General features: G+C 40.8%; 1 pseudogene; it reads left to right on the plus strand.

Annotated features, from left to right (window-relative positions):
* Positions 1-4,311: 4,311 nt before the first annotated feature.
* On the plus strand, positions 4,312-11,490 carry LOC143655471 (nuclease EXOG, mitochondrial pseudogene; annotated as a pseudogene).
* The last annotated feature ends 249 nt before the right edge of the window (positions 11,491-11,739 follow it).

Here is an 11,739-nt window from a genome sequence, read left to right on the forward strand (position 1 = left end):
TGGTAACTTTTGATTAGTTGGTTTCCATGGAGATGTATCTCCACCCATTTAAGGTGGGGTTGCATTTGGAGTCCTTTTAGAGGGAAATGTCTTGGAAAAAGCTTTAGAGCCAAGAGAGCCCACACAGCCAGAAACCTTGGGAGATCAGAAGGAAAACACCTCCAGGGAAGCCTTATGAAAGGAGAAGAGAAAGTTAGCAGAAGTTACCACGTACCTTCTCAGCTGAGAGAGAAACCCCGAACTTCATCAGTCCTTTCTTTGGAGTTAAGGTATCTTTCTCTGGATGTCCTAGTTCGGACATTTCTATGGCCTTAGAACTGTAAACTTGCAATTTAATAAATTTCCTTTTTAAAAATCAATCCGTTTCAGGTATATTACATTCCAGCAGCTTTAACAAACTGAAACAATACATAATAGAGTTCTATAGAGTTTAAAAATCACATGAGGGATTTTTCCCTGAATGATATGGAAAGATTTCCAAGATATATCGATAAGTTAAAAAGTAACATGCAAAAATAGTATATATTAAGCTACCTTTTGTGTAAGAAAATGGGAATGGGGAAATAGTAAATGTGTATTTGTATTTTCATGATGAAACTCTGGAAGAGAAACAAATTAACAAAAAGTTTACCTGTGGTATGTGGGAGCAGGGGCAGGTGCAAGAAGTGGACAATGGATATATTTTATACTGTTTGATTTTTGAATCGCTGTTATATGTCCATAAACATAAAAACATTAACAGGGCGGGCCACGGTGGCTCAGCAGACAGAGTTCTCGCCTGCCATGCCGGAGACCCAGGTTTGATTCCCGGTGCCTGCCCATGCAAAAAAAATCTATATATATTAACCAACATACTATATTGTTATAGAGAGCAGAATGATATAAAGGCTAAGTAGGCATCACACTGGCAAAGATTTTGGAAAATATAAAGAGGGCTTCTCAGAATGGTGGCATGTGAGCCGACTGGCTTTGAAGATAGATTTCAAAAGGTGGACAACAGAGGTAGGGTCTAGGTTTTAGCATCTGTATTAAAAAAAAAAAAAAAGAGCCCAGAGATATGAAAGCTTAGTGAATTAACTGGAAAGGTTTCTCCCCAAGACACTTATTCAAACGCATTGAGAAAATTAATGAGCTGAGAGTCTACTTTAGTCACGTTTGGACTATGGCAAAATAAATTTGGTTCCCTAGTCTTTGCTCAATGTAGAGTGTAATTTCCAGTGCTCCTTATATGTTGGTGATACCAGTCCTTAGATATGTCAAGTCTCATCCCTTGTTCATTTTTGGGAAAAGTCATTGAGTAAATGCAAAGTTACTTATGCAATAGAAATTGAATCCTAATCCAAGGACAGAGCTTATTTGAAAACTCAAAATGATTAAATCTGATATACGACATCTTCACTCTTAGTCAGAAGTAGTTCTATCATGACTAAGGGCTCAGGTGGAATAATTTATTTGTGTTGTAGTCTTACTAGCATAAGATGTAGTTATATTTCTTATCTTTGTATCTCTTGATGTGTGTCTTGTTATCTTTTCTGCTGAACCCGGACCGTGAGAAGAGGAGCTGATAAACAGGCTAAAGGAAAATTAACTTTGTTTTTTACCAAATCTCATGAAGTTGCTCAATTATTCTGAGATGATTCACTGTAGTACTTTAAAATCACATTAACCTTATTGCCTTGAAAACAGTGCTTTAGGCAAATGGATCCAATTATGTTAAAAATCTCTGTTTCTCTTACAAACACACAGTCAGACACACACATACACATACACCAACTATGTTAAATACCAAAAAAAAAAGCACTCAAAGAAATACAACAAATGTTTACTGTGGTTGACCGTGGATAGTTGGGCCATGGATAATTTTTCTTTCCTTTTAATTTTTTCTGTTCTTCCCAAATTTTATTTAACGAACATGAACCACTTTTATAGTGAAACCAGAAAAGACAAGCAACCAAAGCACATATTTTAAGGCAGAGAATTTGCAGGACTAAGGCCAAGCCTAGCTCTCTCTTAGCTCATCTTTCAGGAAGCCAGAATGAGGCTTATTTGTGGCATCTTGAATCGGCCCTTTGTTTCATTGTCAGATATTTGCACCTCTACTCCGAAGCCTCCACACAGTCAGCTCTGGGTAAAGGAAAGCAGCTGCCCAGTGTCCTATTTATTGTGTTAGCCTGAATGCATCCAGGCCCTTGTGTGGTTCCAAGGTCACCTCCAGGCTGGGCTCAGCACTTGGTCCCATCCCTCTGTCACCCTCTTTCAAAACAACATACGAATCCGACTCCAAATAACATAGGGGTTGCTGGCTTTTAGAGCGAGGTGAGTTTCTCACTACACTTAGTAAATGTGCTCCAATGATACATGCATACATATCGGCCCTTTTCTCAAAGTTCCTCTCCTAGCAGTTGCTTCTCTCCCCCCAAATTTCCTCTTGGGGTCTCCTGAACTTGACATCACGGCCTTCCTCCCTCAGCTGACTTACCTCACCCAACAGAAAGGCAGTTCAGACTGTCAGCCAAATTTCAACAAAGTTATCTTTTTCAGGTTTCTCCCCAAGGCCTATAGTCCAAGTGAATGAAGTTTAAAGTTCCCTGGAAGTCAACTAAATTCTATTTCTATAAGAAACCCTATATTCTGTCTAATGCTCTCAGCAATTCAGACATGAAAACTAGTATAGGGTTTGCATAAAACATGTAGCCAGAAGGATGAGTCTTTAACTCACTCTTAGGTGCCAAAGCAGGAAGCTTTGGGGAGTGGAACAAATGAAGGCTGGTCAGCATGAGGTTTCAGCTGGACCTTATAAGCTCTCTGAGCCATGTGGGTTCTGAAGGCTTCTTATCAGGAAGGCAGCAGGGTGAACGGTGGAGTGTTCCAGGCCCCAAGACAAGAGTGCAAATAGAAACTCTCAAATCACATCGAAATATTTAAAAGTTATGATCGAGCTAGTAAATCATTAAATAAAATATGATCTTTCCAACTTCAACAAAAACATCTTCAGAACCCCCTGCAAGTCTAACTTTGAATTTAGGATTCTTGGACTCTTAGTTCCTTACCTGAACATGACTGCATGTGGAGAGCCAGCCCCAGTTTAGGCCCTCATTCCGCTTTGCTTTCTCTTCCCGCTGGCGACTCCAGCCCCTCATGCCAACAGCCCCCAACCCTTACACCGTGAATACCTTATGTGGATTCCCTAGCCCATGTGTCCAAATTACTTCCCTCCACACACAAATACTCACTTTTCATTTACTCCTTGAGCGCATATCAGCATTGATTCACCCTTAGAAGAACTGTTCATGAAAAGGCCTATGTAAAAATCAAAGGTGATGGTGGAGTGATACAGATAAGGTAGGGTTTAACAAATGAGTTTGAGTGCTGAATCAGTATATTTATATTTCTTTTAGTCTCCAGTATCTTAGAGCAGCTAGGAGTAAAAACCTAAAATTGTGGAATTGTAACCCATACCAAACTCCGAAATCTGTTCTGCAACTAATTGTTGTGCTGCATTTTGAAATTTGTTTTTTTGTATATATGTTATTTTTCACAAGAAAAGAAAAAAAAAGTCAGTTGTGATGATAATATATATATATATTCCTTCTAGTCTCTAATGTTCTGGAGCAGCTAGAAGGAAACATCTGAGAGGATGGTATGGTAGCCCATGACACACTCTGGGATCTGTCCTGTAACTACTTATTGAAGAGTGCTTTGAAAACTATTGACTTTTTCTTCCTTAGTTTTGTGTATATGTTATATTATACAATTTAAAAAGCCATATATATATATATATATATATATTTTTTTTTTTTTTTTTTTTAAGAAGGCCTATGTTTGGCCTGGAACAAGCTCAAGGATTATGGGCAAAGAATTCTGGGGTCTTGTGTTGTCTGAAAAATGAGAGTTATCAAATAGTCTTGTCCTAATTCATAAGCTTTGAAGGTGTTCCCCAAGCTGATTTGGGGAAATTCAAGGCCAAGGCCACTGGTTATTAGATTTTCAGTGCTGCCCGAAGGCAGGGGTGGGCTATTATGACTTTTAAAGTTTGTTCTTTCTACCTCGGTCTCCCCTGATGAGCACGGTATTTGGGGAACGCTCACCCCTGTCCCCATTAATATCTTTGACCAACTTCTGGCAGGGAGCAAAGTATGCCTCTGTTCCTTGTAGCTTTCTGCTCTGTCATAGATGAGCACCGAGAAAGAGGATGTTTAAAGGCACAGCATATCAGCAGGAATCTTTCATTTCCCTGATTTGTTAAAAATTAACCTTTCCTGACATCTAGGCTTGAAGGCGCAGGGAGAGTATGAGCAGGGTAGTTAAAGAATGACCAGGGACTTGGAGAAGGCCAACCTTTCATTCTACCTCTGCACCTGTGGTTCAGGAGCAGTCAGTCCTGTTGGGACAGCCCTCAGGTGCTTTGGGCCCAGCCAGGAAGCCGCGCAGCTCTGCAGGCCACGAGCTCGAGCTCGGGACTGGACGGGATGTGGGAAGGGTTAGGAGCTGAGGGTAAGGCTCTGGGCCCACATGTGTTGCTGAGGTCTCCCATTCACCTGACTCAAGCTGGGAGATGGGTGTTTTCTGAAAGTAGGAAATCAAGTCTTTTTTCCTCCCACAGGGTAGCTACCAGGCTCTGAAAGTCATGTGACCTCAGCCAATAATGGCCCAAGAACTGGACAAGAAAATTCCACAGAGGTTCACACGCACACACACACACATGCTCTCTCTCTCTCTCTCTCTCTCTCTCACACACACACACACACACACACACACACACACACACAAGGCCTTATCTCAAGGCCTAACCTGCAGAAGTAAATATTTTGGGGTAGGGCAGTTGGTGAAAGGTTACGAAGACACAGCCTGACCTTTTTCTGAGGTCTGTCCCTCTTGTCTCAGCAAAAACACACTCACAAATAAGTATGCTACCCTGGGTTCCAGCAGAGGGTCTTTAACTTGACAGGCTGCCTGCTGCCTGCTCTGCCACCCGCATTTTCATTCTGAAAGTAAAGTCACTAGGAAGTGCCATTGGAGTTCAGAAAGAGAAGTTATACAACTCCTAAATATTATGGGGTGAAGAAAATGGAGTCCAGGAGACCAGGTTTGCATTGCATTCACATAACATCATCCTTAGGAACTCATGTTCACCTCACACGGTTGAGAGCTTGCACTGTTTCTTGAGAGAAGGAATGTGTGTTAGGGCGGGAGCTGAGGGGCGGATGTGCAGCGCTCTGCTGGTATTAACAGGAAGTAATAATGAAGAGAAGCCTTGAGGAAATTACCTCAGGGCCTTTGTACTGGAATCTAAGCTCCAGAAACCATTTGGCTTCTATTTATGCCCAATACCACTTATGGGAGGAGTTCCTGCTAATAACTCTCTACCCTGAGAAATCAAACTCAAATAGCATCTCTCTCTCTCTCTCTGAGAAGCCCTTGAATTTGCATTTTGTGATCTCATAGAAAATCACAAAGCACAAGTCAACCCCTAGCTTGGGTTTATAAGAAAATAAATTGACATCCACATCGGATTATCAGATAAAGCACAGGATGCCTGTGTTTGCTATCTCTGGCAACACTACATCCACAGGTCCCTCAAATCCCCAATCTTCCCTGACTTCTTCAACAACAAAAGGTCCCTTAATATGTGGGACTGTTAACCTAAGAAAATCTGAGGTCACAGGGAGATGTCATGTGGGACCCTATAGAAAATGAAAAGAAAAAACACCCTCATGGAAAACCAAAGTGTCTTTTCTATAGACTTTTCCCACTGAGCAGACTTTAGTTTTTACTCTAGTCATATGCACGCCTATGTCTGAATAACCTGTTTTCACTACAAATCAAAAGAGGTAGGTTCTTAATACCAAGAGGTAACAATGCCTTTTCAGGTAGTGCCAACTCTTTGCCAGGCATTGTGTTTGGTTCTTTATGTACATCATCTTGTTTCATCCCCACTATATCCTTGAAAATAACTACTTTAAAAAAATCTCAATGTAAAGATGAGCACCTGAGGCTCAGAGATGTTAAATAACTTGTCACAGGTCGCACAGCAGAGAAGTGGGAAAGCACGATGATGGCAATGGTAGTGATGAAGACTGCTAACATTTGTCAAGAATGTGTTATGTTCCAGACAATGTGTGAGCACACTGTATTAATTCATCAATCATCACGACCTCTTTTTCTGATTATACTCTCATTGTCTCTACTTTAAAGATGAGGCAACTCATTCATCTTTGGTTGCCTGACTCCAATCCACTGACTCTGCTGTTCGCCAGCACTGCTTTTGATCTTGCCTCTCCACCCACTAGGTCCTGATATTCCACTCCCATGCCTCCTGTTGCAGAATGCTGAACTTATATTTGGACCCAGATGCTTCCTGAAATGTTGGCCTGATAACTGACTTATTGGCAGCTGTCAGGTGGATGTGAGTCCTTGCCTTAAATTGGGCAACCTCAGTGGAGTGTTTTTAGGCCTTGAAAATATGCTTCTGACAAGTTTCATGCAAATTATTCCCAGGAGTTGATCCATAGCCAGAAAACAACCTCAACAAAAATCTTTTAAAACTTACCTCCAGGAAGAACTAGGCTTTTGCTAACCATGGACTTAGAGAGACTTCCAGCCTGTCAAAAGAGACGACTCTGGCCTCATACCAATATGGCAAATCTGGTTTCTCTCCAATGGTGTGGATGCCACAGATCCTCTTTGTGGAGATATGCGACCCCCACCCCCCACCCCCAAATTGGTCATGTTCTCTTGGATTCAGGGTTACGCTTAGACAGACAAATGGGAGGACGAAACAGAAAATTTCTTACCCTTCCATTCTTTCCCCATCAGCCTGTGTGATATAGTTCCAACTCAAAGAAAGAGAATGAAGCTCTAAACCTCTCAAAAGCCCACCACTTCTTTTTTTATTTCTTCTTCTAGAAAAGCAGTTCTCTCATCTCATTCTTGTCTCTCTCTTCAAAAGCTTAGTTCTCTTTTTTCCTTGAAGTGGTTGGTCAATTCGCTGCCCAGCTTGTCTCTCTCTGTTTCTAGGGTGGGCCTCACAGACAGTACTAGAAAGGAGGCACAGCTTAGTGGCAAAGAGTGCAAGCTCAGGAGTCAGGTTGCCTAGGCGCCAAACCCAGCTCTCACATGTTTGCTGAAATTGTTGGCAGTTAGCCCTTTCTTTGCCTCTGCATTTTCATTTGCAGATTGGGGATGCCAATAGCCCTCTGCCTTATAGGGCTGAAGATTAAATGAGGTATGTGTGTAAAGCATGCAGCAGGTATGCAGTAGGCATTAGCTATTATCATCCAGTGGGCTTCAACTCCTTGAGAGCAGCGTCCCCATTTTGCAAATCACATTGTATCTCTAAGTGCCTAACATAGTTCTGGCATAGAGTAAGCACCCCAGGAAGATTTGGCCAGTGTTAACTGAATGAGTGAGGAGGACCTCGAGGGTAGAGAGTTCTTGCTGGTGTCCTCCTGTAAGTACCACCCTTCCCTTAGAAGGTCACAAGAAAAGACCCCTTGTCCAGAACTTGTGTGATGAGGAGACCATGCCACATCAGTCATAATGTGATCCCTGGAGCTCTGTGGGTAGGAGGTTATTAACTAGAATATAATGCCCACAGTCAGTGTAGGGTGAATGATGGTTTAAGGGAAAGAATTCCTTTTTTTGGGGGGGGGGGCGTCTGTGATATTATTTTACTTCCATTTATTTTACAGTATTTCTCTGATGACTGTGATACATAAATAGATATTGCCAAGTTGAAATCTATGACCCCTGTACTAAAAGCTAGATTTGGATAAGTAGCAAGCAGAAACCCTATGAGGCATGCTGTGGGGTGAGGTTAATTTGCGGAGCCCCTTGAAAGGAACCCTAATGGAAGGATGTCTCTTGTCCCAAGCTGTGGCATGTGGCTGTGCTCTTGGAACCAGAAAAAGAGAATCAGGTGAAATAGTACGCAGTAAACTAACTGGTTATTTTAATAATGAAACATTTATTTACTCCAAATAAAGATTTTTACTCCAGTTTCTGCTGACCTGAGACAGTGAAAGTCCAAAAATCCAGTATAATCCGGATCTCAACTTGATAGGATTATTAGGTCTCATGACTTTGGACAAAATTCTGTTGATAATGTTTAATTGTTTTTATTTCTGTTTTCTAGGAAATTTTCCAGGTTCTGTGCTTTCTGTCTGTCTCTTGGCCATTATTATTTTTACCTATATGTAAAGCCTTTATTAATTACAAATGAGCAAGTTAAAGGAGGAACCCTTTGATGTAAAAACACCATCACAAGGTATTTGATCTCTGAAAGGCTTTGGGGAAAAAATAAAAGAAAAATCAGTGAGTTAATCAGCATAGACTCACTACTAGAGTCTGTGAGAGTGTGTCACCAAAATTTGTTAACGTCGCTACCAGTGAGCTGATCCTCCAGGATGCACTCTGATCCAACTGAAATCCATCCTGACAATCTGTTTCTGCAGCGAGCGATGGAGACACAAATGCTGGGCCATTGGGACTTTCCAGATTGCTTTCAATATTCCAAATGCCAAACCATCAGAATTTCAAAAATTACTTTTGATTCTCCAAATAACACAACATCAGGACATGCAGGCTAGAAAATGCCAGTTAGAAGACATTTATTATGTGTGTTTTTCTGCCTTACTGTTTTTTCCAAAGGCTGCAGAAGAGAGAGAAATCACATGAGAGGAGAAATGGGGACAGGCCTAAGCATAGCGTCACCTAGAGACTGTGAACCTAGAGACAGGGAAGCAGCATTTGAAATGGGTCCACAGGATTGCCTTTGGATAGCTGGGCCCAACTTTCCAGTTACTTCTGGAACACTTGCAAAAATGCTTGTGAGAAGAATTTTGCTTCCTGACTCAGAAGGTCCCGGCATTTTTTAGCAGTGTTGTGGCTGGAACTGTTGTGGGCACCATGGGACTGGACTCATGGCCCAGCAGTTCCTCTGGAGTCAGGGTACTGAGGCAGTGAGGGAGCTGAACGGACCTGCCAAAAGGCACTCTGGGAACAATCTGATTCCCTTTCATTGGAATGGAGACTTGGCATTACACTAATCATGCCCTATTTTATGATCACGCGAAGAGGGCCCCTAAATGGGTTCCTGAACATACATCCAAAAGCTCGATAACGGAGTAGAAATGTACTATCAAGAACTAACAGAAACTAAGTGAATGAACCTTGAGGGCATTATGAGTGAAATAAACCAGAAACAAAAGCACAGATATTGTATGGTCTCACTAATATAAACTAACTACAGTGAGCTAACTCTGAGAATTGAATTTGAGAGTTTAGGTTGTCGGGGATAGAACATGGGCAAAGCTTGGGCAACTGATGATTAAAGAGTACAGAATGTTCACTAAGCCTCATTATAAAGATTCCTAGGTTGTAAGCAGTCACATTTATTCCAGAGTTTTAACTCATTTCTGAGATGCTGTGGTCTTTGTGAATAATCTGACAGTTTCCTGGAACTTTAGTTATCTGTGTGACACCTGAGACTCAGTTAAAATTCTGAAACTCTGAAAGTCAGCATTATTCCATAGAGCACTGTCAAAGAAGCTGAAAAAGTGATTAAACTTCAATTAGAGATATGAGTGAAGCTGATCTGGTCAGAGCCAAGGTAAGTGAAAAATACAGGGTAAAGGTTGATATTGTCTGTATTTTAAAGCTGCAACTTCAGAGTGAGACCAAAGGAAGAGTTATTTATTTTATCCAAAACTTAAATTTTCTGTAGCACCTTACCAACATAATCTATATGGTCAGTTTATTTAAACAACCTAATTACATAGAACCTAGAATAGGGAATGAGATCTTGTACAGGTTAATGTAATACTCTGATATATTCTAGAGTATTTGGGGCAGAAAAATGAAAATTTGCAAAGTCCCCTTGAGGGGTTGGGGAAGAAGGTAGAACGATTAAACTTCCTCACATGGGAAGTTCCTGATATTCCTTCAAGCATTAGGGACTCCTAATTTAATAAGACAAGCCCTCAATCTTGAGTCTTGTCATTATGAAACTTATTTTTGCAATGGTGAAGCTAAGCCTAACTATAATTATGCCTAAGAGTCACCCCCAGAGAACTTCTTTGGTTGCTCAGATGTGGCCTCTCTCTCTCTCTCTCTGTCAACTCTGCAAATAAACTTACCACCCTGCCCCCACCCTGACATGAGACATGACTCCCAGGGGTGTAAGTCTCTCTGACAACATGAACATGACTTCTAAGGATGAGTCTGGTCCTGGCATCATAGGATTGAAAAATGCCTTTTTGACCAAAAAGTAAAAAATAAATGAAACGAAATAAAGTTTCAGTGGCTAACAGACTTAAAATATAGTTGAAAGGTAAGCTTCAGCCAGGTACTGCAAATTGCCACAGTATGCCAAGCTCCAACCAACAGTATTCCTGAAAACCCTAATATGCTGTCCTCTTTCTAAGACTCTATCAAAGTTTACTTAGTAAATTTATTTTTTCAGAAATTTAAGGCCTCCAGATTTTTCCTATGCCAGATAAGCCTTGAGACCCAGAAATACCAGTCTCTCCAAGAACCAGTTTCATTCCTCTACCCCATAAGGTCAACACCCCTTTCCAGCACAAAGAAGTTAAAATGGTCATTGTCCAGACATCCCTGAAGATTGAGAGAGTGATCAAATGAGAGGGAGGAGGTGTAACTGAGAAGTTAGGGGTTAATAAATGATTATGACTCCTGACTCATTATATAGATATTTCTTTTTAGTTTCTAGTGTATTAGAATAACCAGAAGGAAATACCTAAAATTATTGAACCATAATCCAGTAGCCCTAATCTTTGATAATGATTATATAATTATATAGCCTTCATTTTGTGACTGTACAATTGGAAAAACCTTGTGACTGACACTCCCTTTATCCAGTCTATGGATAAAGTAATAAAATAAAGACAAGCATGCAAAAAAAAAAAAAAGGACAGATACTTTTGAAGGCGTTTGGATAATACCTGGACCTTTAGCCTTACCTCAGACTGTAGGAGATGGAAACAAAACAATAAGTTATCAGGTCATTGGTGAAAACAGCACAGCAGTCCCCTTAAACCTTAAAAAGTTGATTTTGGGCAGTGTTTATCGAACCGCTGATGCTAGAGACCATGGGTTTTCAATCCCATTTAACTGAATACCAAGTGAGCCTCCAGGAGATGGAGAAGTTGTCAGGCTGATGGTTTTTCTCTCAATTCGATAGAATTAAAAATATCAGGAATATCTGTGCTGTGGACACCTGTCAATTTCTGGAGTCCCACATTTACTCTATATCTGAACACAAGAAAGATTGAAGGAAACTGATCAGGGCTTAGACTTGAAATAATCATGAAAAATTTGAAGAGGGCAGGGATTGAACTAGATGATTAATTCATCAGTCTCTATGAGAAGAAAGCAGAGGAATTTAAAGCTGAGGAGACATCAGGAGCACAGAAGAAAAAGCCATCTTGTTTTTACCTCCGAAGATGTGTGACACTGGTTAATATATTTTAGTGGCTTTGCTTTAGATAAACGATGGAATCCTAAAAAAAGAAAAGAGCCCTTGTGAGTGATGGACTGTGTTAGGTGGGGCATCTTTGAAGTTACATGCACAATATGAATTGTGTAAGCTCTGGCAGGGCAGAACTTGTTTCACTCAGATTAGTAAACAGACAATGATAATGTAGATATAAGTGTTTTCATGGGAATAAACACATGGGAGGGACACTGGATAAATTAGGCTTTGGTTTGGTTGTATGCAAC

This window comes from Tamandua tetradactyla, chromosome 14 (genome assembly GCF_023851605.1).
Source record: "Tamandua tetradactyla isolate mTamTet1 chromosome 14, mTamTet1.pri, whole genome shotgun sequence".
Lineage (NCBI taxonomy): Eukaryota > Metazoa > Chordata > Mammalia > Pilosa > Myrmecophagidae > Tamandua > Tamandua tetradactyla.